Below are 27896 nucleotides of genomic sequence, written 5' to 3'. Positions count from 1 at the left end.
CTCACTGACACATGACCCACCCCCACCTCCCACAACTCACACCTGCAGGCTTTACAGTAACCCTAAAAAAGACTCTGCTCCTCCACCCTTTGTGTTGTGCGTGCCTCTGCTGCAAAGGCTGGAGGTAAATTATTCTCTGCCTGGAGCTTGGTAAGTGCACAATAAATGTTTGTTGAATGAACAAACTGCTGAATAATGTGGTGTACTTGAGGGAGGCCTACAGACGAGCCAACGAGGCTGCTAATGGTTTCTTTCTGGGGGGATGAAATGTTCTGGAATTAGTGGTGGTGGTTGCACAACCTTGTAAATGTATTAAAGCTGACTGAATTGCACACTTTAAAATGGCTGATTTGGTGCTGTGTGAATTATATCTCAATAAAATAAATCAAAAAGCTATAGCTGCGAAGAAGCTAACAGTCATGACTAGCACCTCTCTTCCACTTGTACTCTTAACACTAGATCCCCTCTCATCCCTTTGCTCCTTCTCAGAGCAGAGTAATTACCTTTAAAAGTTTTCTCTAACTTTCCTTGGGCTTTCTAGTGTTCTGGAAATCTTAGTGAGACCGAGAATGGTTAGATCTCGTAGAAATGAGGTGGCTAACTAAGAGGGGCTCAGTTTCTTCTTCAGCATGTCTCTGGGAGCTGTGTGACCTGCCGAGCTGCATAGGGAACATCTTTCACATACATGGCTCCAGCCACCTCAGGAATTCCAGGAAATCTATTACCTGATTGCAACGTCTATTAACCTGGTGATGCCTTTATGAAACACCTTGTCTCTCCTTACAGTCAAGGGCATTTAAATGAACGGAAATGGCTTTCCAGATGGGATAAAGAGGAAGAACAAAATCTAGCAATAAGTTCTCTTGTTCTTTTGACTTCCCTGTTCAGTCAGAACCTGCTTCCCCATGCATACCTATAAACACATGGACAACGTCTGAATATTGAAAATTATTGTTTTCTATGGGCACTTCAGGTTTGTGAGATTGTGTGGTTAACACGGCACAATTCCCAAAGGATTTTGTGTGGAGCTTACTTCAGTTGCTTGTTTAACACTGCCAAAGGAAACTTCTGAATCTCTAGCGCCATTTGATATACCAGTAAGAGACTGTTTAGACAAATAGGATCATAGGTTTGAGAGGTGTCTGCTCTATTCCTATAAAATGAAGAGGAGACATGTCTGCATCCCAGTCTAAGGTTTGGGCCAAATACTGAGCCTCCAAGAAAAATTGGGAAAAGCAGGCTATGTTATGTTTCATACCCCTTCTCCAGCATCCTATTCTGAGCAGCATAAAGCTGTGAAAAAGTAAAATGCTACCTATTCAAACTTAATCTTGAACCTAAAATAATTTAAAATCTTCATGAATTCAGGGACTTATTTGAACTGAAAGGCAGAAAGTTAGTTTATTGCTCTAGGAGCTTCTGCAAAGCCCAGCCAAACATTCTACAGAGCTTGTCACAACTCACTGAGAATCTTGGTTACCAAACCTACAAAGTCAGGTATAATTGAGATCTTAGGTTCCCAGCTTTGTCACCACTAGGGCCTCCATTCCTGTATTTTTGCAAAGATGTCATCATCAGCCAACCAGGGCCTCAAATTCCCATGAGCTAGCAGTGCCATCAACTGAATTACTTGGCAGCATCATCAGTTGGGGAGTTTGTTAAAAGTTAAATATATGATTCCTTTTAGGCTTTTAAAGTTGTTGGAGAAAATCCCCTACGTGTGTTCAAGCACCTCCAGTTGGGAATCACCGACCACTTAATCTATGAGGCCCTTGTCAACTTTAAGATTCTCTGAGTCTGGAAAACTGAGAGCAAATGGGTAAGTCATAAGTTACCCGGATGCACCCCTCCTGTCGGCAGACCCTGTTCCCTGAAGAGCAGAGTTGCCCACTGGCTGGACTGCCCACTCAGGACCAGCTATCACTGCCCTCATAGCTAGGGGAAAACAATACAAAACCTTCAGAACTGAAAACATAGTCATTATTTGGATTTAAATCCTAGTTGTTTAATTTCCCCCAAATGTCTTTGGTCTAGAAATTAAAAAAAAAAAAAAAAAACAGCTTTTCCTTGGTCATTTCCAATGACACTTTGTAAAGATGGAAGGTGGACAGACAGATTTTTTCCACTGTGCTCCAAATATTAAATTATAAAAGTCATGGGCTCAGAGAGGCCCCAGAGAGTCCTTACATAGTGGGAAACAGCCCTTCAGCTGAAATGTAAGGGAAAGGGAAGGGAAGGGAAAGAAAGAAGACACCCAGAAATTGGAGCATCCAGAGCTTCGTTCCCCAATCTCTGTCGCCTTGTAAAGGGGCAGAGGCTACACCCAACACGCATTCCGTCTATCTTATACCTCTTAATGGTACATACTGGGTTTCTAGACACTGTGGGCGGCAACTCATTATTATTAAATCTCCATTAGTGCAGAAAATCCAGAAAAGTGCTCTTTGCTAGGAAGAAGTGACACCAAGTTCGGCAGCCCTGCTCACAGTGGCCAGCATTGTCACAGAGCTGTCTCTGGGGGCACAAAGCTTGCAGCGTGGCTCACTTTGTCCACTTTTATCAAAGTGTTTACTTTGCCATTGTCTGACTTTTAAAAACCAAGATTGGTGTTTTCTCTCAAGCCTACGAGCCTTTATTCATTTTGGGATGGGGAGAGTTCTTCAGCACATTCATTCATGGTCTCCTTGATTTCCTGGGAGGATTTACACTTCTCAGAATCTCAAGGGAAGACATTTTTGAGAATCATAATTTGAATACTTTTCATTGCACCCCATTTATCCTCATGCTTCCTTCCCAGGGCACCGTAGGCAAGGTAGCTCTCTTTCTCTGATGCTCCTTTAAGAAAACGCTTCATGTTTTCAGGGTGAACACATTATTCATTCAGAGATGTGTGAGCTTCTTCCCAGGAGGTTAACCTATTCCTGGTGGCCCCCAGCCAAGTCTTTGCTTGTATATTATTTGCTTATTGGGTTGATTTTTTATTGCTCCTCCAGAGAAATTGTGAAACTATCCAAAGAACTTCTATAAATTTAGCATTCCCAAAACACTGGTTTTTATTCATCACTATCATTGCCATCATCATCTCTCTCATTGTGCTTTTAAAACTTTCTGTAAACAAATAATCAAATAGACTTATGGCGACAGAAAACCAAAAGACTGCTTGTAGTTCTCCACATTTATTAACAGTGTAGTGGCACCTGAACGTGAAGCAAACTCAAGTTTACTCATATTTTATGGAAGTAAACCATGGTCGGAACAGTGAGGCTTTCTCTTTAACTCTCATTCTGGGCACAACTTCAGATACAAAGATGAAGAAAGAATAGAAACAACTTGTGAACACTGCTTCATACTGTGGGTTGTGCCTGGGTTATGTTGGCTAATTCTCGGCACAAACCTGTGGAGGCAGTGTTATTATTACACAGCCTTCTCACTTTTCCATCCTCAGTTGCTCTTGGTTAACCCTTTATCATCTTTGGTTCATGCAAAGCTCCTTAACCTGTATGGCTATTCTCCCTTATCCTTATATGCCTGCGGTCCCTGAGACCCAGGCCACGGAGGAGTGCTGGCCCATGGCCTGTTAGGAACCGGGCTGCACAGCAGGAGGGGAGAGGTGGGCAGGCACAAGAATTTATAGCCACGCCCCGTCACTCGCATCACCGTCTGAGCTCCGCCTCCTGTCAGATCAGTGGCGGCATTAGATTCTGCATTACGGTGAGTTATATAATTATTTCATTATATATTACAATGTTACAATAATAGACATAAAGTACACAATAAACATAATGCACATGAATCATTCCGAAACCATCCCCCAGCCGTGGAAAAATTGTCTTCCATGAAACCAGTCCCTGGTGCCAAAAAGCTTGGTGACCACTGCATGCCATTCCCATTTCATGCCCCGTCCCCCCCACCACATAGGCAATGTGTTTAATGTGTATTTGCAATGTGCATTCTTGTGAAATACATTGCTCTGTGCACATGTGTTTTTATTTACATAAACAAATTCTAAGATAATATTTTTTCACATTTTAATCTCTGAAATCAGGATTCGTCTTACAATAAATGGTATGTCATAGTTTAATTGGCAGAGTTTATTTCTTTCTTACTGGTATATAAAATGGTAGTGCCTAGTACAATAGATGATATTTAGACTTGCTGAAATATGGCGTATATCTTATCCTTATTTCTTACTTTTCTTCCCCCTGGAGTACCAGTTTAAGGCCATGCATGCTGTCCTGTATCTGTTGCTTCTAATTGCCAGTAGCCCTCTGGGGTGAGCCTCCACTGTACTTAATCCACTTCCCAAGCTTGTCAGGGTGGCTTCAACTCCTTGCTACCACAAACAGTGCTGGAATAAGCATCTTTGTCCTATCCCCTACAGAACATGGTAAGCACTCCACAGGGATAGTATATCTAGAGGTGAAATTGGTGGGTCAAAAGGGCTGTAAATATTAATTTGACTAGGTAGCACCAGATTGCTCTCCAGAATGGTTATACCATCTATGCTTCTACCACCAGCACATGAGGGTCCTATGTGTCCACATCCCTGCCATCACTTAGCATTATCCAGCTTCCTCATTATACATATAAGAAAGAGAACTTTGTGTGAATGCATCTCTTCCCTTTTATCAAGGAGAAGCAGATGTAGCTAGTGGTACCAGAGCCTGGTCTACACCAAGAGGCCTCTGTGACCATGGAGATGAACTGTGTGGTTTCATCTTTGATTCATGCAAAGCCCTTTAATTTGCATGGTTACTCTCCCTCATCCCTATCTGCCATTTCTTCAGTCAGTTAAGAATTGACTTGGCCTCTCTGGGCATGTGTTCTTACTCCTTCTTTAGAAGGGTAGCATTTGAGGATATCCAGGGCTCTTTCCAAATCTATAATTCTCCAGCTCTAGATACTCTTTAGTTCATCAAGAGCAGTTGTTCTGTTGCCATCCAAGTGCCTCTGTGGGCTTCAAGATGTCAGAAAGGAAAGGCTTTTATTGTGCCTTTTCGGCTAAGTGACAGGAGAAGCTAATGAATAACCAAGCACCCACGCTCAATGCCACCTCCTTTCATATGTGCCTCCTCTCCCAACTGCCCCCCCCACCCTCAACTGACCCAATGTCCAGAAGTAAAAGAAAAGGTACTTAGTGTACTTTTGCAAAGCCCAAGGGCATGCTAGATTAGGCTTTGTTCCAGTCTGGGAAGTGTTACTTCTCCTCTTCTGTGAGGGATGGATCACATCAGTTCCCTAACGCAAAGCCTGATCGGAAATGACATCACCCAAGCAAGGAGAAGCCAAAGATCTATCCTCAGTCATTTTTTGAAACAGGATGGAGAGCTGAGATATGAAGTTGGAAATTGCTTTGAGAGATTTATGGCTACATGGTCACTTTTCTCTCCCCGATGGATGAGGTTCTGCAGACTCTCCTGGCTTCCAACCAGCAGTCTGAAAGGACCATTAGTGCATGTTTGTGCACACCAGCCTCACGGGGATTCACTTCTGACAGTTCCCGAAGGAAGATGAGCCCTTCTGGAGCCTCACAGATGACAGTTTGGCAGTTGGTTCTCCACCTGAAATCTCCACATTCAGCCCTATCAGCCCATTCCCATGTCACCTTTTTGTTAGGTGTCCAAGTCTCAGAGACCTAGAGAGGCTGTATTTTTGGCCAAGTTTCAAATCCCTCTATTCAGGAAGAAAGAGATGAAGAGCACCACTAGCCATGGAGGGAAATTCCAGGGATAGATTCCTCAGGTCCTAGGAGCTAGTCCATAGAGATGGTGTCTCTCATGTCTCTCTCTCTCTCTCTCTCTCTCTCTCTTTCCCCTGAGCCCACAGGGTTCTAATCTGAACACCCAGTGTACCTCTGTCTGTCCCACTGTTTTAAAGGGCAGGGTAGGAATTGCAACTGATGAGTGGCTACAATTAGATGCTCACGTATGTGCTGTCTCATGTAATTCAAACATTTTGGTATCCTAAACAAAGGACACTCAGCTGGCTATTTTACTCTTGCCTTCTGCAAGAACTGTCCCAATGGGCCCCTTTGTCAGCAGCAGGATTCAATCTTCTCCCCTCAATAGCCAAGTTGGGAGATGTATTTCACTCTGCCATGGCCCAACTTTGCTTATTGGGAAGAGCCACTTAGTGAGTTCGCATCAGCCCTGCTGGAGCCTGGATGGGAAATCCAGTATCAGCCCACATGGAATATCGCTTTGGCTGAGCTGCAAGGTAGGGGTTCAGAGTTCCAACATGCTTGTTTTCACTAACACTGCACGGTCACTGCTGGGACACAAGGGGCCCTGCATGGCTCAGCTGGTAGGGGGGCGGTTCACTGCTTCTTTTCTAAACTTTAATAGTACATTATAGCAAAAAAAGGCAGTACACTAGGAAGCTAACTTATTGATCACACTGACATAAATGCACATTATAACGAGCCTCACATCTGTTTAGGCCACATTTTTTTGTTGTTTTTTTTTTTTATCAAAAGAGTTTTTTTGGGAAAACATTTTGTGATTTTTTAGAGCAGTCTTTTAGATTTCCAAATGGTAGATAAGAGATTATGGACCTAATTAATGGAAGAGCATGCTAAGTCTCTGGCACCAGAAAGATATAGATTCAAATCCTATCAGCCTGATTTTGGGGAAGTTGCTTAACTGCTCGGATGTTCAGTTTCCTTATCTGTAAAAATGAAGGTTATTGTAACCACCCTACAGTGTTATTTAGAAGATTAAATGAGACATTGCATGTGCAGCACCTGGCATAAGGTAAGGAAAGAGGAAAAAAGATATCTATTATTTTTAGGATATGTGGAGAGATACGAAGACAAACTAGAAAAATGAAATGTTGAGAGAAAAAGAAACTTAGCTTTGGAGAGGGGGATGAACTATAATGAAAAACCTTAACGTGAGAGTGAGAAGGAGTAGAGGATAGAAGAGTCTGAAGGATGAAAACTTGACAGTGAGCCAGGTGGGTTCCAGGAAAGATCGGAGCCTCTATCCTAGGTGTCTTGCGTGATCGTGAGAACACGGCACATTGGAGCTGATGGGTGGGCAGAAAGTTCAGCTAGAAAAGGTTGAGAACCAGCATGCAGGGTTGCAAAGAGCGAGTCGATATGGCTCACAGCATCAAGCGAATTTTTCTGATAGGACTATCTGATTTTTACTCCCCGGATATCTCTCTACCCTAAGATTTAATTGCACTTTTTGAACCAAGTGACTAAATTCATGTTGTAACAAAGCCCTAAAACAGAAATGAGAAACATATTATGACCAGTTATTTAGTGCATGCTTACTCAAAGTGCCAGGCACTGGGCTAAGGCATTTTACATCCATCACCTCCTTAAATTCTCACACTATGTAGTAGATATTATTTTCCCCATGCTATAGATGAGGAAACTGAGGCTCAGAGTGGTTAAGTGATTGCCCAAGGCCACATAGCTAGTAAGGGGCAGAGCTGGAATTCACCTCTAAGTCTGAATGCCTGCAAGAGCCATGCCCCTAACCACAATGTACTTACTTCCTGCTGGTGAACAAGAAATGTCAGCCATAGGTTTTATATGGGAAATCCCTAATCTCGCAGATGTTGGCAATGGAAGGCTGCTGCAGAGGAGCTTTTGTGGGAAGGATCTTGGGCCCCCTTCACCACAGCCGCCCACCCCAGCCATGTCCCAGCTCCAGGCCAACGTCCACCAGGCACCATAGTCACGGGGCCAGGAACCCACAATCCTCTTAAGGGCACACACACATGCTTTAATTTATCATTAAATCAAAAGAAAAAAATGAATACAAGTATACCAATGGATTCGTAAAGGGTAACTTTTAATACTTTTTTATGGAGGAAGGGGCGCATGAAGGCCAAGTACCCATGAAAATCATAATGCAGCCCTGCCTGTTTTCTTAAATAATCCAGAAAGTGTATGGTGTGTACCTGCAATCCTGGCATAGCATAGCCTCCTCTTTCATTCATTTGGGGAGTTATATCATTCTAGAAACCCTTAAGTAGGAAACATACGCTTCTCTTGGCAGGCTGTTCTTTTTGGCTAACACAGAAGTTGCTACAAATATGTCCAAATACTCAAATATACAAATGTGAGCAGATACTTAAAGCTCAAGACACACAAGCTATACCCAACAGTTGTATACCTCTACTTGTCCAAGGGCGTAAATTCACAAGCACCAGAGGGCTGCCCTAGGAACTTCACTGCGAACATATCAACCAATACACACACACACACACACACACACACACCCTCAACAATAAAACAAATAGACAAGGAGCCAGGATAATCAAATTACCATCCCACGAACAATTAAAAAGAGAAATTCCCAGATTCGGAGTCTAATCTGCACTAGGTATACAAAGGGGAAGGAGGGAGTGGGAAAAAGGATAAAGCTGTGCAAATTGACCCAATGCACTTGTTATTATATTTTTCAAGGCCCAAGACCAGAGTGCCTGTTAATGATGGCTCTCAGAGTTTCCCCAATTAGGCATCCCCTGCTCGTCGAGGGGTTCCAGACCTGCACCACTGGGCAATAGCATCAGATTTGATCTTTTATGGCCCAGAGAATTGAACTGTAGTTGAGAGGAGGGGAAAAGGGGGTGGGTAAAAGCTTTGTGAGGGGCTCCATGGTCAAAAACAAGTTCAGAAATAGCTGAAAAGCCAGAGAAGAAACCATCTCATTCATTGGACCTCTTCTGCCTCTTTCCTTTCCCATTCGGCCCACAATTCTCCTGCCACAGAATGTACGCAGGCAAAGCATTTGAAGGAAAGGGATTATCCACCCTGTTCTTCAAAGCCAAAGTTTTTTGTTGTTGTTAATTGGTGAAAATGTGAGGCAACCCCTGGGCAAAGGTGCTTTCAAGTCCTGCCTGTCTGGAATCACATCCCAAAGCCATACTGATCGGAAGGTGAACACTTAAAATGCAGCCTTGGACCTCAATATAGTTCCTGTAATAGTCACTTAACTAGAATGTTGGGAGATTTGGATGTTTCAGTCCCCTAATTCATTCCACAAAGGTGTAATGCCATTTTTTGAAATAATAATAAGTGATACGTGTGTGCCTGGCACTGTGCTAATTACTTTATCTGCAATGATCTCATTTAATTCTGGCAGCTTCGTAGCTTCGTAAAGTAGGTGCTATTATTAAAGAAAACAGAATTTTACTGAAAAGGAAACTAAAGCCTGGAGTGATTAAGTAATTTACCCAACTTCTCATGGCTAATAAGCAGCTCAGATGCAATGTAACTTAGATCTGTCATTGCTGTGTAATTTACATTGTGGGTTTTTTTCTCTTTATTATTTATCATTTGGTTTTTTCCCAGATTTTCACTGCTAGAAATAACATTACAACATACTTTTTGTGCAAAAAGCTTTACTCTTATTCTTGATTATTTTCTTCAAATAAATTCACAGAAGTAAGATGTCTGGAACAAATGACTTAAATATTTTTTTGGCTCTCACTATGTGTTGCCAAATAGCATTTTAAAAGCTTTGCTAATTTACACTGAGAATGTCAACATAAGGGTGACTTCTTTTTTCTCATATCCTTTCCGGTACTGTCTATTTGCTGGTGAGATTCGGCCACTCTCTGGTTCTCAGGAATTCCACTTCCATGGGCAGTAGCTCTCCAAGGCACAAACACACTGGATTATAATGAGCTCCACAAAGGTCCATTATCTCCTCCCCATCTCCCATCTGTTGGCCAACACCATTAGGGACTCATCCTTGAGGCTTAAAGCTTAGAGTTTATCTAAATTACCCTCTGGAAGGTGTTACTTTAAAATGGCTATCAGCTATTTATGGTCTGTTGTGAAGATGAGGGACCAGATTGTTTTGAGAAGGAAAGGAAGGCAGTGAATGGAGTTCTAGCGGGGAGAGGGGAAGGGAAGGGGACCCAGGAGGGCTGAGAGCCAAGAAGGTGTAAGTCCTTTCCCTCTCCATCTAGCCACGGGTACACTCTATTTTTCCTCTTCAGTGCCAGTGCATGAGAAGGTAGTTTTCATTTATTCATGCATTCATCCACATTTTTTTGAGACCGAGTCTCGCTCTGTCACTAGGGCTAGAGTACAGTGGCGTCATCATAGCTCACTGCAACCTCAAACTCCTGGGCTCCAGGGATCCTCCTGCCTCTACCTCCTGAGTAGCTGGGACTACAGATGTACACCACCATGCCCGGCTAATTTTTCTATTTTTTGTACAGACAGGGGTCTTGCTGTTGCTCAGGCTGGTCTCAAATTCATGGCCTCAAGTGATCCTCTCATCTCAGCCTCCCAGAGTGCTAGAATTACAGGTGTGAGCCACCATGACTGGCCCCATATATTTTTGAGTGCTTATGTTGACGTAGAATCCAGTTATAGGCATTGGAGAAGGATACCTTGGCAAACAAAACAACGTCCCTACCCTAATGAAGGTTATATTTTAGTGAGAGGGAACAGTCAGACAGTAAATATATATGATGTCAGGAAGTGATAAATGCTATAAACGGTTGTGTCTAAAGAGGAAAACTGTCAGAAGCCAGAGTCTCCTCCTATGCCGGGGACAGATAATACACAGACTCAAGTGTGTGGGGCGTGTGTGTGAGATTGGGGGATATGGTGGGAAAACATGAATAAAAATGACAGGCAAAACCAGCATGAGCAAACAAGACTCAGATTAGGAAGAACTCCAGACCCTCTTCATTTTCCCTAAGAAATTTCAGTCACCAGGCCCTTCACTTTGCTGTAAGAACGTGAAAGACGTGTAGACACAGTGCTATTGTTCTGGTCTAGATCCGGTGTTGCTGCTCTATGGCAGCAGGAGCAGCACAACCTTTTATAGCATTTCCCACTTCCTGACATATATATTTATTCTTTTGACTGTTTCCTCTCACTAAAATATAACCCTGATTAGGGCAAGGACGTTGTTTTGTTCACCAGGGTATCCCTCTCCAACGCCTCTGAGAAGGGCCTGTGGTGGGCAGAGCAGAAGACAAAGTCCAGAGAAGTCCAGGCTCACGCTAACCTGCTGAGAGATTAGGGTCAGGCCCTTAACTGCTCTGCCCTGGGCCTCAGTTAAGCCCAATTAGGCAAAAGGAGGAGTACAGACTGTAGGAGGAAGGTCTCCATCCAAACCTAGCCCTCTTTTCCTACCCCAGCTTGCGTTTCTGCCTGTGAGGCATACAAGTACACAGCAGGATTAATCCATCAGTCAGCTGGGGGAGGGAGGGGCGTGCGGAGGAAGTATCAATGATACCGCACTCCAGTGAGCACTGAAGAGGCTCCATTCACCGGCCAACAAAACCTGGGAGAAGCCTCAGACTTAATCACCCAAGGAGGCTCCAGCAGCAGGAACAAAGGAAATCAAAGCCTTGCTTGGTGATGCAGGCGCAGCTTCTGTGTTCTTCCTAAGACCTGAACCCACCAGGTCCCCAGCAGACGAGGCGGGTGGGCCTGGGGCACGCGTGTACACACACACACACACACACACACACACACACACAGACTTAGAGGGTTACGGGTTCCCAAAAGAAAGGGGAGGACAAAGACGCAAAGACAAAGCACCTGAGGAGTTGGGCTGTAGCTGATACAATTGAACAAGAGCCTCATTTTAACATTACCTTTCAAGACATGCTTTAGAAATGCTTATACAGTAGTCTAATCTTTTTTCAACTAAGACCCTCTTTACACTTAATAACCAAGGAGTTCATTGATGAGATTCAAAATGAGACTCTTGCATGGGCTTCTGCATAAAACTTTATAGGGTCCTGGAGTTGCTTGTTTCTTAATATAGTATAGCAGTTGCAATACTTTGTACCCTGCCTTTCCACAGAATGTTGCTACACAGATTGTTTTATATGTAATATATTCCAACATCCTTCTAGTGAAGTAGGTTGAGATTATACACAGCCCCACTTTGTAAGTGGGGAAACTGAGGATGTGTTTCTTATTGCTATTTATGATGTCTACAATATGCCACTGTAATCACCTGGGTCAGTTATATCAATGACAAGATCACTGTCCCTGAATGGTGGTGGGAACGAGCACACTGTCATCACTGTTCCACAGGGAAGTGCCAGAAGCGGGACGGGCGGTTAGGATGCCACACAACCACCAGGAGCTTTGCTGGAAAGAGGGGCATGATGCGACTCCTCTCTATGCTAACCTAAATGCCACATTCTGTGTCTTTGTCAGATGCCGAAAGTATCTGGGAGATTATACTATTATTAGGCTGACTCACAAAATTAAATAATTACTTGTTTTTGTTTTGTTTTGTACTCCCATGTTTTTCATCATGTGACCTTCTGCTGCCCTGTGCAATCACAAATTGCATCTTTCTGAAGGCAAGTCTGAGAACGTTCGCGTCCATGAGTGTGTGTTGGTAGCATTTCAGCTAATGGGCATTGTTTTAACAAAGGAGCTGGAGCTGTCGGCTCTCTTTTGTGAGGTCTTCAACTAAGTCATTTACTAAATAGCTTTAGGGTAAGTATTTTTGGCTAAGTCTAGTATAAAAATGAAGAGTCTCTCAAACAAAGAATACAGTTGTGTTCAGTTATTTCTCCTCCCCAAATGGGCAAGAGATGTAGACTTAAAAGTTACTGTTGAGTTGCCATGACCAGTAGATGACGGACACAGTTTCTTCTTTTAAAATACGATACCGGTGGCCACAACTGATTGTAGGCAAAACCACAGAGAAGGCGTTTCTTTTGCTTAAGTTCAGCTATTTTCCTTTTTTTTCTGCATTCCTCTCCCCACTTGCAATTTGTTCTCACTCATGAATCAGCTGGTCCTTGTCTCCCCATCTGGGTGCTCCTGACCCCTGACCTTTGGCGCTGCCCCTGAGCAGCACCATTGATTTGGGGCAAAACCCACTTCTCCCTTCTCAGTACTTTCCAGGCCAGGTGTGACTTCCTGATACTGGGTAACTTCAGGCATCTTGCCTACAACGCAGAGCTTCGGGGACAGAAGAGCCTTCATGCAGCACTCCTTGCAAACTCCCCTGGGAGAGTCTGCTGTGAGTCGAGTCTGGCTCCTGCAGACCCTTCCTCTTGACCGTCACACAGGGAGCCCAGCTCTTGGCTAGGCTGTGAGCACAGCAAAGGAAGTTGCTGCAGCTGTAAAACCATTTTAAAGCTTTTTGTGGGGAAAGCCCTTCTGGTAGGCCCTGTTACTTCCCAACAGTTCTCCTCCCAATCTCTGTGGTGTGAATGTAAATTATCCAGAAGCCTCCTGGCCCCTCCATCACCACAGGTCCCCTCTTTCCTGGTGAAAACATGGCCTCTGCAGACCTTGGCCCCCTAGAGTTGACCTCTCCACATCGCTACAGGCATTTCCTGCTTTGGTGGCATCTTTCATCCGAAGGGACTGGAGGTGTTTTGTACAACCAGCACACCATGGGTACAGTGTGCATGCTTGCAGAGTTGAATAGACTGCGAAGAAAGTGTCCTCCTGCTGTAAAACTCCAGTAGAAGTTGGCCAGTGGCTGGGATGGTGATACTCACAGAGCGGTCTAAGGCTCACCATGGGCTATCACGGTCCCCCTTGTGAGCCTTGAAAGAAATGAAACAAGTCTTGGAGGGCAGGGTGTTCTTTATATAGTAGAAGTTGAGTAAGTGAGCCATGGGACTTTCCTCACAGTCAAAAAAGTTTGAGAGCATTGGAGAAAAGCATAATGCGGCTAGGAAGCAAAGGAATGGCCACTGCCTTTAAGAGTGTCTTCTGTTGCACCTGAAAATGGGCAGCTCAGCCTATGACACAGAAGGATGCTGAGAAGGTCCACTGGTGGCCTTGGCCTCAAAGACTCATCACTGTCCTTTCAGGCTCCAAATCCTGACTCAACTGATGTCATTAGAGCAGCAACCCCAGTGCCTTAGGTGCTGACGGAAACTCCAAGCCCAGGGAGATAAGGGAAGAATTGTCCTCTATGCCTCCAGATCTCTCTCTCTCTCTCTCTCTCTCTCTCACACACACACACACACACACACACCCTGATGTGAGTACTGGTCATCCACTTTGGCCTGTTCAGCACATTCCTATAGAATGAAGGGAGTAAGCTAAGCTTCAGAAGTCAGAGGCTTTGAGCCCTCTCACCAAGTCAAAGGCCAAGAAGACCTGTCCAGAGCTGTTACAGTGCTTTGGTGGGTTAACCAGTGTTTGCCCCTGCAAGCCCCCTTAACATTTATTCTTATAGCTGATTGTTTCCTCCTACCCACTCCCCTCCACAGACAGTTCTGTTCAGAAGCATTCTCCAGACAGCATGCATACAATTGGTTGGATTCTGAATACTGTCCTTCCTGTGTTCCTGAGATTTCTCCCAGTTCATCTTGATTGGTTTCCTGGGTTTTCCCAAGCCCTTGGCTCACACAGCTAGGAATGATTTTTTGGATTACTTTTACAGATGGCTAATCACATCAATTGTGTGTAGATTTTACTAGTTTAAGTCTTAGGGCAAACTGAATTTCCAAACCTTAGAACATACCTCACTGTGGCCTCTAGGCCCTGCAGTGTCTTCTAATCCTATGATCTGTTGGTAGAAGCAACCCCTTCAGAAGTCACAGCTCCTGGGTGGCAGAGATTGACACTTAACTGTGCTTTCCAAGTATTCTCCCTCCTCTGAATTAGGCATTAGCCTTCACCCCTTCAGTGAAGCCAGCTTTAAACATTTTCCTCACATTGCACTTAAGCAATTGGGATGATCATTATCCAAATCCATGAACAGCAACTTTTTGAACAGCAAAGGAATCAAATAAGAGATGAAAGCAGCTGTAAATGAACTTGGGTATGAACTGAAAAGTCAGCAGCCCGTACCTTTAGGAAGGCAGGGACAGAAGTTTAATGACTCCCCTCTTGGGGTCATTCTGTTAGTTGCCACTTTCAGGATAGTCCCAGCTCCTAAAGTATCACTTGCTCAGCAAATGTCTATTGGTAGCTTTCACCATGCCAGGCACAGAGTATGGGATAGATGGACAAGAGATGAACAAGACAACATGCTTGCACCCCAGGAACTCACAGTCTAGTGAAGGTGGGAACACTGGTTTGCTGGCAAGTGGTTCCTGGAATAAATTATAGGATAATGACTGGCAAGAAGGAGAAGAGACATTTGGAATTAACTGAAGAGACATTAAACCTTGCAGTCCTTCCTGCAAGCACAAGGCTGTTTCTGTGCACTGGGAGTACTGGTCCCTTTTGCTCCTTTTCCTTCCTCTCCTACTCTTCTCTCCTTGTCTGTGGAGTCTGGCAGCATGTCCTGCCTGAGGACTGTAGCCACTGCTCTATGGGTGAGTCACCTCCACCCACCCTCGCCCACGAGCAGCACTCTGCACTCCATAAAAGGAACGTGGGTCTTCAGATTCAGCTCTGGTTTGGACTAAGGTATTTATTTGTTTATTTTTAAGTTAAAGAGTGAAAGCTCTTATTTGAATATGAATGTGCTTCACCACTCCATTTTAAAGCTTAAGGATTGTGTTAATTTTGTAAAGAATGTATGTATCCCAGTATCCTGGGACCCCAGGTCTAGGAACCTTGAACTAGTCAGTGAAAAAAAGCAAAGGAATTCAACTAGTGAGGTTTAAAAAGCTAACCAGAAAAGCTGTTCTGATTTTGGCCAAATTAAATTCCAAAACCAAGTGAAATGATCCAAGAACAGGTGTCTCTAAAGATTGTATTGTTCATGAACTGATAATCTGACATACAATGAACTCAATAACATTGGGTAAGTGTTAGTCACATTACTGAGCACTGGAAACACTGAGCAAGACACAGTCTCAACCCTCATGGTTCCCTGATGTTTCTTCATAGTAACAGACAGCTTCTAAAGGTTCTGCCAGAGCTGAAAGTCATTCTCTGTCTCTGTCTTTGTCTCTCCCTCTCCTTTCCCCACTTTCTTTCTCCCCTTCCACACACTGGTGCTGGTCAAGTGCAGAGTATGTTGGCAACTAGCACACTGACCTTCAGGCACTGCTTTGTATGATCATAATGTGCTACATGGTTATATCTGTCAGCATAGACTAGGTTATGCTGTAGTAACAAATGACTCCAAAATCTTAGTGGCTTAAACCCAAGGTTTATTTCTCACTGAAGCCACGTATTCATCACAAGTAAGCAGGGATCTTTGCTTGTTGCAGTCACTCGAAGACCCAGGCTGATGGAGCAGCCACTATCCTGAGTGTTGCTGATTATTGTGCCTAAGAGAAAAGAAAGCTCTAGAAAGTCTCAAATAGGCTTCAGGTTCCAGCCTGCAAGTGTTACATGTCACTGCCACACAAAATTCAAAGGCCATAACTAGTTACAAGACTCTACTCAACAACAGGAATCCAAGAAGTTCAATCTACTGTATGCCCAGAAGTGAGGAAAACAAACTATTAATATTTGGCAAACAACACTAGCATCCACTGTCATGGTGTATAGTAGATTGGACAGAGGCCAATCTAAGTCCTAAGATGCTAGGTCACTGTGTGATCTCAGCCTCACCACAGTGAATCCTGCCTCCCCAGCCTCAAAGGAAAGTAGGAAAAGCATAATTACCAGACAGCTCTCCGGAATAATCTGAACCCAGGGTGACCTCTTCATGCCATTCTCCAGCCACATAGTTAAACAAAAAAAATGAAGGTGAGGAGGGTGGGGAGCTAGTGTAATGAGAAGATTAAGTGCAGAGACTTTAAAACCAGACAGGTTTGGGTTTGCATTCTGGTTGCACCATTTACGCCCATGTGAACTTCGCAAGTTTCTTGACTTGTCTGTGTCTCAGTTTCCTCAACTGCAAAATGAGACTAATAAAGCTTAATTATAAAACATGCAAATCCTTTAGCCTAGTACCTGGTAACTAACAAGTATTCAATAAGTGGTAACTAATCATTGGTACTGTTAGGATTGGAATAATAAGCAAATATGAGCACAATCTCTAAAACACATTGTGTAACAAACTAAAGGATTTTTAAAAATTGTTGCCTTTCCTTGAAGTGCTCTAGTAAGTGTTAAGAAAAGGAGTTCAGGAGAGAGATGACCCCAAGTAATGTTCACATGAGACATCAACTGTATGCTACAGCTGGAACACATTTCCCAACATTCGACCTTTGGGGCACTATGTATGAAATTCCTCTAATGGGCCGAGTGCTGAAGAGCATAAGCTCCGGTGTCAGACTGAGTTTAAACCCAAACTCTACTAACATACAGCTGTGTGACGTCAGGCAGCTTACTTGACCTCTTCCTCATCCTCGAAATGGGGACAATAATTACGTGTCTTAGAGTAGGGCCATGCTGATTAAATGAGATAATGTATTTAAAACGCTTAGCCCAGTGCTTGACATGTAATAAGGGCTCAGTGGATGTTAGTTAGAATTTTCAAACATGAGGAAATCAAGACTCCAAAAATTTAAGTCACTTGCCCAAGATCACACGGTTAGTAATTAGTAAAATTTAAACTCTGGGTTTTCCAAATCCAAAGCACATGTGTCTGTTTTACCACAATATTCTGTTATTTACACTCATATAATTGCCCTTAGGACTTCATTAATCTTCTGAAATTTGGGTCAAGAAGTTCTCAGGCATAGCTGAAGAAAAGCAAGAAGTTGTGCAGTGGGCAGACTGTGACAGTGGCAGGAAGCAAAACTGCAGTCACTCCGCTTGCAAGACTGGAAACAAACAGGCTCCTACAGACGTTTCCCCTGTAAGCAGCGAGAGATGTTACTTCACAGTTTGTGATGACCTACTATTGAGTACCTGGGAGCCCTCAGGCTTGGGGCTAGGTGATTTGCTTATGTTGTCTCATTTAATTTTCACACAGCTCTTTGACGGAGGAAAGTACTCATTTTCCCCATTTTACTGAGGAGGAAACTTAAAATTCAAAGGGCTAAGCAACTTACTCAATGTTGCATAAATGACCTTGGAAAATGGCAAGGCCTCTGAAAGATAAATTAGGTTGAAAACAAACCTTTCTGCACTGAACAATATAGTCTTATTAAAAAAATTTTTTGATAAGCATTTTTCCAGAGTAATAAATGCTCATTATAGAAAATTTTGAAAGTGAAGTATACAGTAACAGGAAAAATTATCTATGACTTTACCATCCAGAGCCAACCACTGTCAATTTTAGTACAGCTCCTTCAAGTCTTTTTTCCCTCTTTTTTTTTCATTATATAGTCAAGATTAGACAACACAATTTTCTAGTGCAGTTTTATTCAATCCTGTAAAGCAGGTACTATGTAAACAAATAGCCAGAATATTTATGCAACCAGTATTTTAATGTACTCTACTTTTTAAAGCAAGAGGTAAAAGACAACAAATAAGCCGATAGATCTAATTTATTTTTAAAACTCAAACAAAACAGTGCCAGGCTGCGGCCTGTGGTTGCCATAAATTCCTTTCCGTTTTCCAGTCCTTTTCCATCTGCAGCGCATTGAGGATTGATGTCCGGTCCGTTTTGATGACCACAGTGATGATTCACAAGCATCACAGATTAAAGGATGTTTAACTACACTTTCCTCCTCTGGCCTGTGCTTGGACAGGCCAGCACTTGAGCAGCCCAGATTACAGGACCATTCAGTGGACATCAGAAACAGGAAATGACCCACATCGCCCTAATGTGGCCTGGATCATGTTCCAGTTTCCTCTTTTGGTCATTTTGGCTGGCTCTACAGTAGCCCTCTTGTCTCTGGGCTCTAGATTTCAGGTCTGCCTTCCCTGTAGCCTTCAGAAACTTCTTTGACTAGCCATAGGCTAGGCGGACAATGGTAGCTGGATTGCCTTTGTGGGGAGTCCCTGCCCTGTGGGATAGGAAAAAAAGGAAAGACAAGAAAAACCCTTTGAGATTAATGAAAATGCTCTCAGCCGGTGAAATCTAAAAATAGTCTCCATGTGATCAGAACACATGGCCCCAAAGAGTCCTAAAGGGAGAGCTGGGAGCCTCCAGCTACAGAGATGCGAAAGGTCAGAAGTGGAGGTTTAGGGTTTGCTGTTTTATATGCTTAAAGACCAGGTCTGTGTTTTGACAACTGAACTTGCTAATAGCCAGCCACTTGAGTTGCTGCTTCCAGCTCTCTGTTTGTTTTAAATAAGGAGATTCAGCCAGTAATAATGGGAGGAGCTGCAAATGACTTCCCCAGTTGGGAGTGCCTGCTTGTTTTTCCTTCTGCCTGGGCATGCTGATGTGCAAGCCACGCTCACAGACTCACACATCTGAGGAGATGGCCCTGGGGCGGGGGGCCCTCGATCTGTATATTTATATAGGATGTATGTATAGGAGGGTGTTCAAGTACCAAAATACATAGACAACCACAGATGAAAATAGGAATTCCGTTGCCAGAATTTAAATATACCATTTCTCATACATTTGTTTCTTCATTCATTCCTTTGACAAATCTTTATAGAGTACCTGCTATGAGAAGCATTGTGCTATTTGCTGTGAGACATGATAAGATTTCTAAAAGACTGGCCTTTGTTCCTCCCCCTTCAGAAGTTTACCATCCAACGTGGGCACTATCTGATCATCCACAAAAGCATACACAAGTCACTCGCAGTGAAAGATGTTGTGAGACAAATGCTTTAGGAGTGGTACTAAAGACAAGTGCTGTAGGCATCCAGAGGGGTATGTGATCACGTCTGGCTCAGAAGACATCAAAGAAGATAGGTGGAACAAGGAAAGAGGAGTGCTGTGAATCATAGAGCAACTATCCCGAGGCAAGAAAAGAGGCAGCACTGGGAGTTGCAAGCAGACTGGTTTACTTGGAGAGGACTCACATGGTAAGGAGGATTGAAATGAAATTGGAAGCTAGCAGTCAGATTGTATGGGGCCTTGAAAGCTGAGTTCAGTTGACCAACGCATACATAGATGGCGAGGCGGAAGGGAGGTAGCTCCCAAAGTCTCAGGAATCCAGGAGATAAGACTGAAATGATAGCATAAAATGACTCTTCACTTTCAGAATGGCTTCCAAGCCAGCAAGCCATCAATATACACTACGGAAATAAATGCATATAGAATTTGTCAAAGTTGTAGGAAGGTCATAATCTCAGAATAAAAGATAGCCCTTTAAGTTGAATCAATTAAGAAAAGATAAATTATATTTATTTTTTTCTCATCAAGGCCCAGTGAAAATTTCTTCATAATCATTGATATGGCTAAGTCCCCCTACTCCAACTCTAACCTCACCAAGGAACCTTATGAATATTATATGGGTCTATGGAGAAGAAGTCACCAGAGGCTCCCTTAGTGTGTTAGCTCCCACCCTGGCCTTGCACTTTGGTCTCTCGAGAGCTTTGCTAGCATGAATAAGTGTTCTCAGGTGGGATCAGCTTCTGGGACACTAGCCAAGTCACGCTTTTGAACCGTCAAAGTTTCAGACTAAACCCTGGAAAATTCACCAAGGCAAATGGCTCTTCCTAGAGTTGGATCTAGGCTGCTCACTAGCTTTCCCTCTGGGCCTCCTTAAAGAGCATCCAGTTATTCAAAATGCCCACAATTCTGGGTAATGCAAAAGTTTAATTAGTAGACTTCTGTGTATTGCATATATAAAACACAAGGAAATGAATAGAATTACATAGCCTTACACTAAAAGACCCTAAATGTTTACACCTTTGTTTGATGATTCAAAAACTATATCACCAAAAGACATATACAGAAAACAATCCAATGTAAAAAAAAAAAAAAAGTAAAGTAATTAAATAGGCACTTAACCAAAGAGGGTAGCTGCATGGAAAGTATATAAAAAGTTATTCAGTAACATTAGTCATTAGGGAAATAATAATTAAAACCATGATGAGTTACCACTACACACTTATTATAATGGCTAAAATAAAAAATACCAACAATACCAAGTGCAGACAAGGATGCAGAGCAACTGGAAATCTCATGCATTGCAGGTGTAAATCCAAAATGGTAAAGCCACTCTGGACAATGGTTTGGCAGTTCCTTAAAAAGTTAAATATACACAAACCATATGACCCAATAATCCCAACCCTTGGGCATTTATCCTAGAGAAATGAAAACTTATATTCACACAAAAACCTGTACATGCATGTTTACAGAGCTCTAGTCATAATCACCAAAAACGTGAAACCGCCCAAATGCCCTTCGATAGGTAAATGAGTAAACAGAAGCTGCTTCAGAATCTTACAGTGTTTTCAGGGAACATTTTGACTAGTTAGTGTCATGAGGTGGTACCATAGGAAGGAAATGATCATATTTTTCTTCCTTAAGATTCCAGATAAAGGGAGGGTTGTATGCTACTACAAACATAAAGGCTGCCAGAAAATTATCTGATGCCTGCATTAGCCATACTGTGCATGTATAAGTGTTTGTGTTGCAGCTAAGTGTGTAGGTAGTGAGTATGAAGTGTAGGTTTTGTAAAAGCAGAAGACTAAAGTATGTGAATGGGAGAAGCAAGAGAAAGGCTACATGCAGAAAAAATGAAAGAGTCTCTGTTCGTCAGTGCTGACTTCAACCCCAGAACCAAAGTGCAGCAGGCGTGTGTGTGAGTGTGTGTGTGTGTGTGTGTGTGTGTGTGTGGTCTATGTTCATTTGGAGGGCTGAAAGCCTTTGATTCAAATGTTTAAAAATTGACACTCAAAAGCAGTCAGTGTTTTTAAAACTGGTCTCCTTAGGTGGAAAAAAAATCTCATATTTAGATGGACATGAGAGTAGACAAACTTCAAGAATTGGCAAGGCAGGAGGCGCTGCCAGAGGAAACACTGTCTAAGTGCACACGTCAGTGCAGGCTGTGTCTTTCGCCGTCCTACGTGCTGCAGGACACAGCTCTGTGTGATCAGTCCTGTCACATCAGCCACTATGTCTGTAAACTAGTGACCTCTTCCGAATCAATCTCCATGTTCCAAAGTTTGTTTAATCAGGGGTGGAAGAGCCACTAACTGAATTAAATGAGACTTAATTTTACCAGCAGGTGGCAATAGAGGTAATGTGTCTCCCCAAACATTAAACTTTCATAAGCCAGAGATGTGAACCTTCAAAACTTGATTGGGTCCCCGCTTCACTTCACTCTGCCCTACACTAGCATCCTATAAGATAGAATTATTCAAACCAAAATACTGTAGCCAGAAATACAAGGTTTTTTTTTTTTTAACTGAGCTGCTATTATGTTAAATTTTCTAAGGGTGGCTCCTCTAGCAGTTGATGTTTTTAGTTGAAAAATAAGAATCAATAACAAAATTATTTATAGTCCCATAAATTAGATTTATTCGTGGTCAAGGGAGGCTTAAAAAGACGAAGTAAATGCTGTTTTTAAATGTAACCTCTTTTTTTTTGTTGTTGTTCTCAACTTGTTTAATATGTAAAAGGATAAATTCACCACCATAATCCCACAGAATTAGGTCTTTTTAAAATTTAAGCAAACTCTTTGAGTCAAAAAAATTGGGTAATTTTCTCCAGCCATTTGAAATAATGCTCTCTGGATGGCCAACATTCCAAGAATGTATTAAAAACCGAAACTCTAAATGTAACCTCTTGGCATTATTTAATGAGTGGAGCTCAAACTCTCATGTGAACAAAGATGAAGCAATTCAACCACGTTTGAATGTCAAAGGGACGCTAAGTTCCTAAATGACTTTCCCAAACCTTTGTTGATTCCTTTCACACATGAGAAAACCCTTAGATTTCAATGGAAAAAATAAACTTTTTTATTTTCACATAATAATTTCAAAGACCAGAGTAACAGGATAATTTGCTCTGAAGTTCATGTCCCAAGTAGATATCAGTGTTACAAAACATTTTACCTGATTGTTCTCACCCTAGAACTTACAGAGTGCCGGTACTCCCTCCTGTTCCAACAACTTTCTCTGATTCTCTGGTTCTCTCTCCTTCTGCATAGATTCATGGGCTCCTGTCTAACTCCTGGTCTCATCTCCCACGGCTCCTCTCTTTGTGGTTCATCACTCTTTTCATTTCCCACAATCGCTCGCTCTTATAACTGAGGAGCAATTTAGAATACATAATTTAGAAAAATAAAAACTATTTGTTGCTGTATTTCATGATCTTAAATTTAAAGGCTGGTTCAATTCCATACTTCTAAAAACCGGACATAAATTACTTTTCAATTATTTAACTTATTTTTAAATAAGTACACATGTTCATGTGATTCAAAATTCAAAAGCCATAAAAGAGTAAGAATTTTCTCCCCTATCGTTTCTTCCAGCCAGTGGCAACTAATGCTTCTAGTTTCTGATGAATACTTTCAGAGATAGTCATTATGAATACACAAGCAGTTAAATATATGTTCACGTGTGTGTATATATATATGTGTCTGTGTATTTACAGAGATGTTCTTTATTTTTCTTTGTTTTTACACAAATGACAAATGATAGCATACTTTACACAAAAACACCTTGCTTTTTTTTTCTTTTAGCTATATAGCTTGGCAATCATTCCATATCAATTCAGGAAGAACTTTCTTTTTTCATAGGCACAAAATATTACATTCTATCAATAGTCCATACTTTATTTAATCAGACTGCTACAGATAGGCAGTAGGATGTTCCCACTTGTATGATATTACAAATAATTCCGCCATGTATAAACTTGTTCATATGTCACTTTGCACATATGGAAAAATATCTGAAGGATAATTTCCTAGAAGTAGAATAGCTGAATCAAAGGATATGTACATTTGTAAGTTTAATGAATATTGCAAAACTGTCCTTCTAGGAGTTGTAGCCCCAGAGATACAAAAGAATACCTGTCTCCCTGCACTCTCTTGATCTACTTTCCAGAACTCTTCTAGCTATTCTTACTTTTCCTTCCATATAAACTTAAGAATCAGCTTAAGTCCTAAAAAATATCATGTAAGAATTTTTATTGGAATTGAATTAAATGTCTTGATTAACTTAGGAAGAATAGATCTCTTTTCCCTGCTGAGTCTCTTTATGAATGCCTTTCATTTGCTAAAGGTTCATTTCTATCCTCAGTAACAATTGGATATTTTCTTCATATACAGCTCACAGATTCTTCTTAAGTTTATCCCTTGGTGTTTTTATTATTATTAATGCTATTGCAAATGAGATCTTTTCTTCTCTTTTAAGTGGTTGCTGTTATGTATGTGAAATCTTTGATTTCTGTGGTCAGTTTGTATCTCACTACCTTACCATATTCTCATATTCTTTGTAATAGTCACTTTTTTCCAGGTATACAATCATATCATGACTCAACAAAATGATAATTTATCTTTTTCTTTCTATTTTGTATATCTCTGTTACAGACTAAATGTTTTTAGCCTCCAAAATTTATATATTGAAGCCCTAACCTCCAGTGTAGCTGTATTTGGAGATGAGATCTCTCAGGAAGTAATTAAAGTTAAATGAGGTTATAAGGGTGGGGCCCTCATCCAGTAGGATTAGCGTCCTTATAAGAAGAGACACCAGAGTGTTCTCTCTGTCTCTCTCTTTCACTGTCTGTCTGTCTCTCTATCTCTCTTTGCCATGTGAGAACACAGTAAGAAGGCGACCATCTGCAAGCCAGGAAGAGAGCACTTGCCGCAAATCAATTCTGCCAGACCTTGATCTAGGACTCTAGAACTTGAGAAAATAAATTCCTACTGTTTAAGGCTCCCAGTCTATGGTATTTTGTTATGGCAGCCTGAGAAGACTGATAGAACCTCTAATTTCTTTATTTTGTGAAACGTATTACCCAGAACCAGAACAATGTAAATTAATAGTGATAATTGTTGACATCTTTCTCTTCTTTCAGAATGAAAAGGAATGTTTCTAGTGTTTAAACATAACATTGGCTTTTCACTGAGTTTTTAAAAATTTGTGTTATTTGTTGAAAATTAACAAATGCTTTTTAGCATCTATTACAATAGTTATATGATTTTTCTCCTTAGATCTATTGATAAATTAGGTTAAAATCTTCCTATTATGAAATCATGTATTAATGTTTTCCTAATGGATATCACACTTGGTGATAGTGATTAGTCTTTTACTTTAATGCTGCATTCTGCTTGCTAATATTTTCTTTAGGATTTGTGTGTTGATATTAACAGATGAGATTGGCCTATAGTATGTTTCTGTGTGTTGGGTTTTGGTATCAGTGTTATCTTAGAGATTTTCCTTTTTTTCTATTCTCTGGAAGAATTTTAAGAGCATTGAAATGATCTGTTCCCTAATGAAATAGTAGAATTCCCTGTAAATTCAACTGGTCCTGGTGATTTGTCACTGTTGTTTGGCTGTTTGGAGGGTACTATTTCTTTAAAAACTCTTCTTTTTTAAAATAAGAATTTGTATAGTTATTTATTATCCTCTGGAGACATTTTAAGGAATTTTATTTTTACAAAATTATATATTTCCTAGGATTTCAAATTTGTTTGCAAATTTTTGAGAAAAGTAATCTCTATGTTTCTCTTAATTCCTTCTGTATTTGCAGTTATTCTCTCTCTTCACAATTTTTTATTTTCCTATTTTATGTATTTTATTATTTTCTGAATATTCTGATATTTTCATTTTGATTTTCTCTATGACCCAAGAGTTGCTTTAAAAAGAGTTTTATTTTCTCTTTATTTTCTAGGTCTTACAACATTTTGTTTGTCTTGTTATCTTGTTTTATTATTAGGATGTCTCTTGATTGTATCATAAACAGAGAATATTTTCTGCACTATTTCTACATTTTGGAATTTCTTGTTTTTCTTTGGTTTAACACACAGTCAGTTGTTGTGAATGCCCCACAGGGCGTGAAGAGATGTTACAGTGTCTAGTACAGAGTTTGATACGTAGCAATCAGATCTACCTCATTAATTATGTCATTTAGTTTCTATATCAAGCTTTTTGTTTGTTTATTTCCACTTAATCTGTCATGGAGTGAGGGAACTGAATTAAAATTCCCTGCTACTAAAGTCTTCCTGTCTCTTTTTCACCATATCTTCCATGGCTTTTGCTTTTATGATTGTGCTAGCTGGTCTTCTAACTTTTTAAAAATTATACTGTTAAAACATTATAAGGTATGATTCTTTGACTTCCTTAGGCTTTTATTTTTTGATACTAAGATTGTGGCTCATTGTATTTGGTGGTATTACTCTGCCCACATTTTTATTCTTGGCTGTTCTGAATTTGTTTTTGGTAGGTGTCCTATATGACCTATAGTTGGGTTTGATTTGTGATCTAATTTGAAATATTTTCTTCTCATCTTTGACTTCTGTTATCTGTTGAATTGCATTCCCTAAATATTCATACATCGAAGTTCTAATCCCCACTACCTCAGAATGTGACTTATTTGGTAATAGAGTTATTGCAAATGTAATTAGTTAAGATGAGGTACTAGAAGGTGGGATTCTAATCCAATATGACAGTCCTTATAAAAAGGGGAAATTTAGACATAGGCACACAAAAAGAATGTCATGTGAAGTTTGGAGTTACGCCATCACTAGCCAAGGAAATACCTGAAGCTAGAAGTCATTTTCCAGCACCTGCAGAGGGAGCGTGGCCCTGCCAACAGACACCTTGATCTCAGACTTCTAGCCTCCAGAACTATGAGACAATACATTTCTGCTATTTAAGCCACTCAATTTGTGACGCACTGTTATGATAGCCTTAGCACACACTAATACAACGTCTTTGTAAATTTCAGTTAGTTTTCATATTATCAGGGGCCCTCTATATTAATTTTTAAATCTTTCTTATGACTTAATAGGTGCAAATTCATGGCAAATTGCTGAGGAATTATGTATCAGATATTGCAAGTGCTAACAGGGTCCATAAGTTACCCCTAAAATGCTTTAAATCCCCACAACCCTAAAAAAAAAAAACAGAGCTGCTTACACCTATCACAACATTGGCATCCTCTAAAAATCTCAAATAAGCTAGCTAAAAGCCAGCCAGCAGAGCAGAACACATCCTTTTCCTTACAGGATTGCATGACTTACATGAATCAAAGAATTGAAATGGGTAATAGATTTTCCAGCAAAAGAAAAGTAAACCTAGACTCCCTGTTACCTGATCCAGAGATACCTAGCTAGGACTTGCCTGGCCATTTATAAAAGTGGAGCAACTTCTACTTCCTCCAGCAAGGGTAATTCTCTTGCCTAACTCTAAAGGGCCAGTAAGAAAATGAGGGCACCCCAGGGCCCTAACTGAGACAAGATCCAGACCATTCTCCTCTCAAGCACCAGTTTGTCATTTAACTGCCCATGTTCTACTGTCAACCAATGGATTTTTGTTTTTGTTTTACTTTGTTTACCAATATTCACTGCAGTTCATCAAACAGAGCTGGAGGGCGGGTGCAGCAGGCTTGGGGGGCTCTGCAGTGGAGGAGGGCCTGGTGCTGCGCTGCAGAGGTGTCCAGATGTGGGCCTCCCCAGTCTAACATGGCCTTGCAAGTGCACCCATCCCTTCCCTCCACGCTTCCGCTTCTTCCCTCCACAGCCCAGTTGCCATGGAGAAGAGCACTAGATATACAGTTTGATACCTTCAAATAAAAAATCAGGTCAATACTTAGCCTGAACTTATTAAATAATATTTGGAATTTGGATAGTTCCCAAACTCTGGTAGGAATGGCCAGGGTCAGAAGAGAGGAAGGTAATGAGAGAACTGCAGCTCAGAATTCCTCTATGCACATACATGAAGCACACATCTCACCAAAGACATGCCTTCCAAAGGGGAAAAAAAGAACATTATTTCACTGATTATAAACTTTACAGTTGGAAAGAATAAAACATAACTGAAAGACAAAATAGGCAAAAAAAGTTTACTTGATCCTCTATAAGCACTTATGTCAGTATTTTTAAAAATAAACTATTTTTTAGAGAAGGCTTAGGTTCACAGCAAAATTGAGCAGAGAGTACAAAGAGTTCTCTCATACACCTTACCCCTATACATGCACAACCTCCCCCACTATCAACAGCCCTCAGCAGGGTGGTACAATTTTTGAAATCGATGAACCCACATTGACACTCCATTATCACCCAAAGTCCATAATTTGCATTAGAGTTCACTCTTGGTGGTGTAT

At 41.3% G+C, this 27896-nt stretch overlaps 1 long non-coding RNA gene across 1 annotated transcript; it reads left to right on the top strand.

Annotated features, from left to right (window-relative positions):
- Positions 1-34: 34 nt before the first annotated feature.
- Positions 35-19437, top strand: LOC123642103. Its single transcript, XR_006736384.1, has 3 exons — positions 35-150; positions 1688-1819; positions 19413-19437. It is a non-coding gene; the product is annotated as an uncharacterized LOC123642103 (long non-coding RNA).
- Positions 19438-27896: the final 8459 nt, after the last annotated feature.

This window comes from Lemur catta, chromosome 1, assembly GCF_020740605.2.
Source record: "Lemur catta isolate mLemCat1 chromosome 1, mLemCat1.pri, whole genome shotgun sequence".
NCBI lineage: Eukaryota > Metazoa > Chordata > Mammalia > Primates > Lemuridae > Lemur > Lemur catta.
The sequence above is the reverse complement of the archived record's forward strand: the minus strand, read 5'-3'. Positions and strand labels throughout refer to the sequence as shown.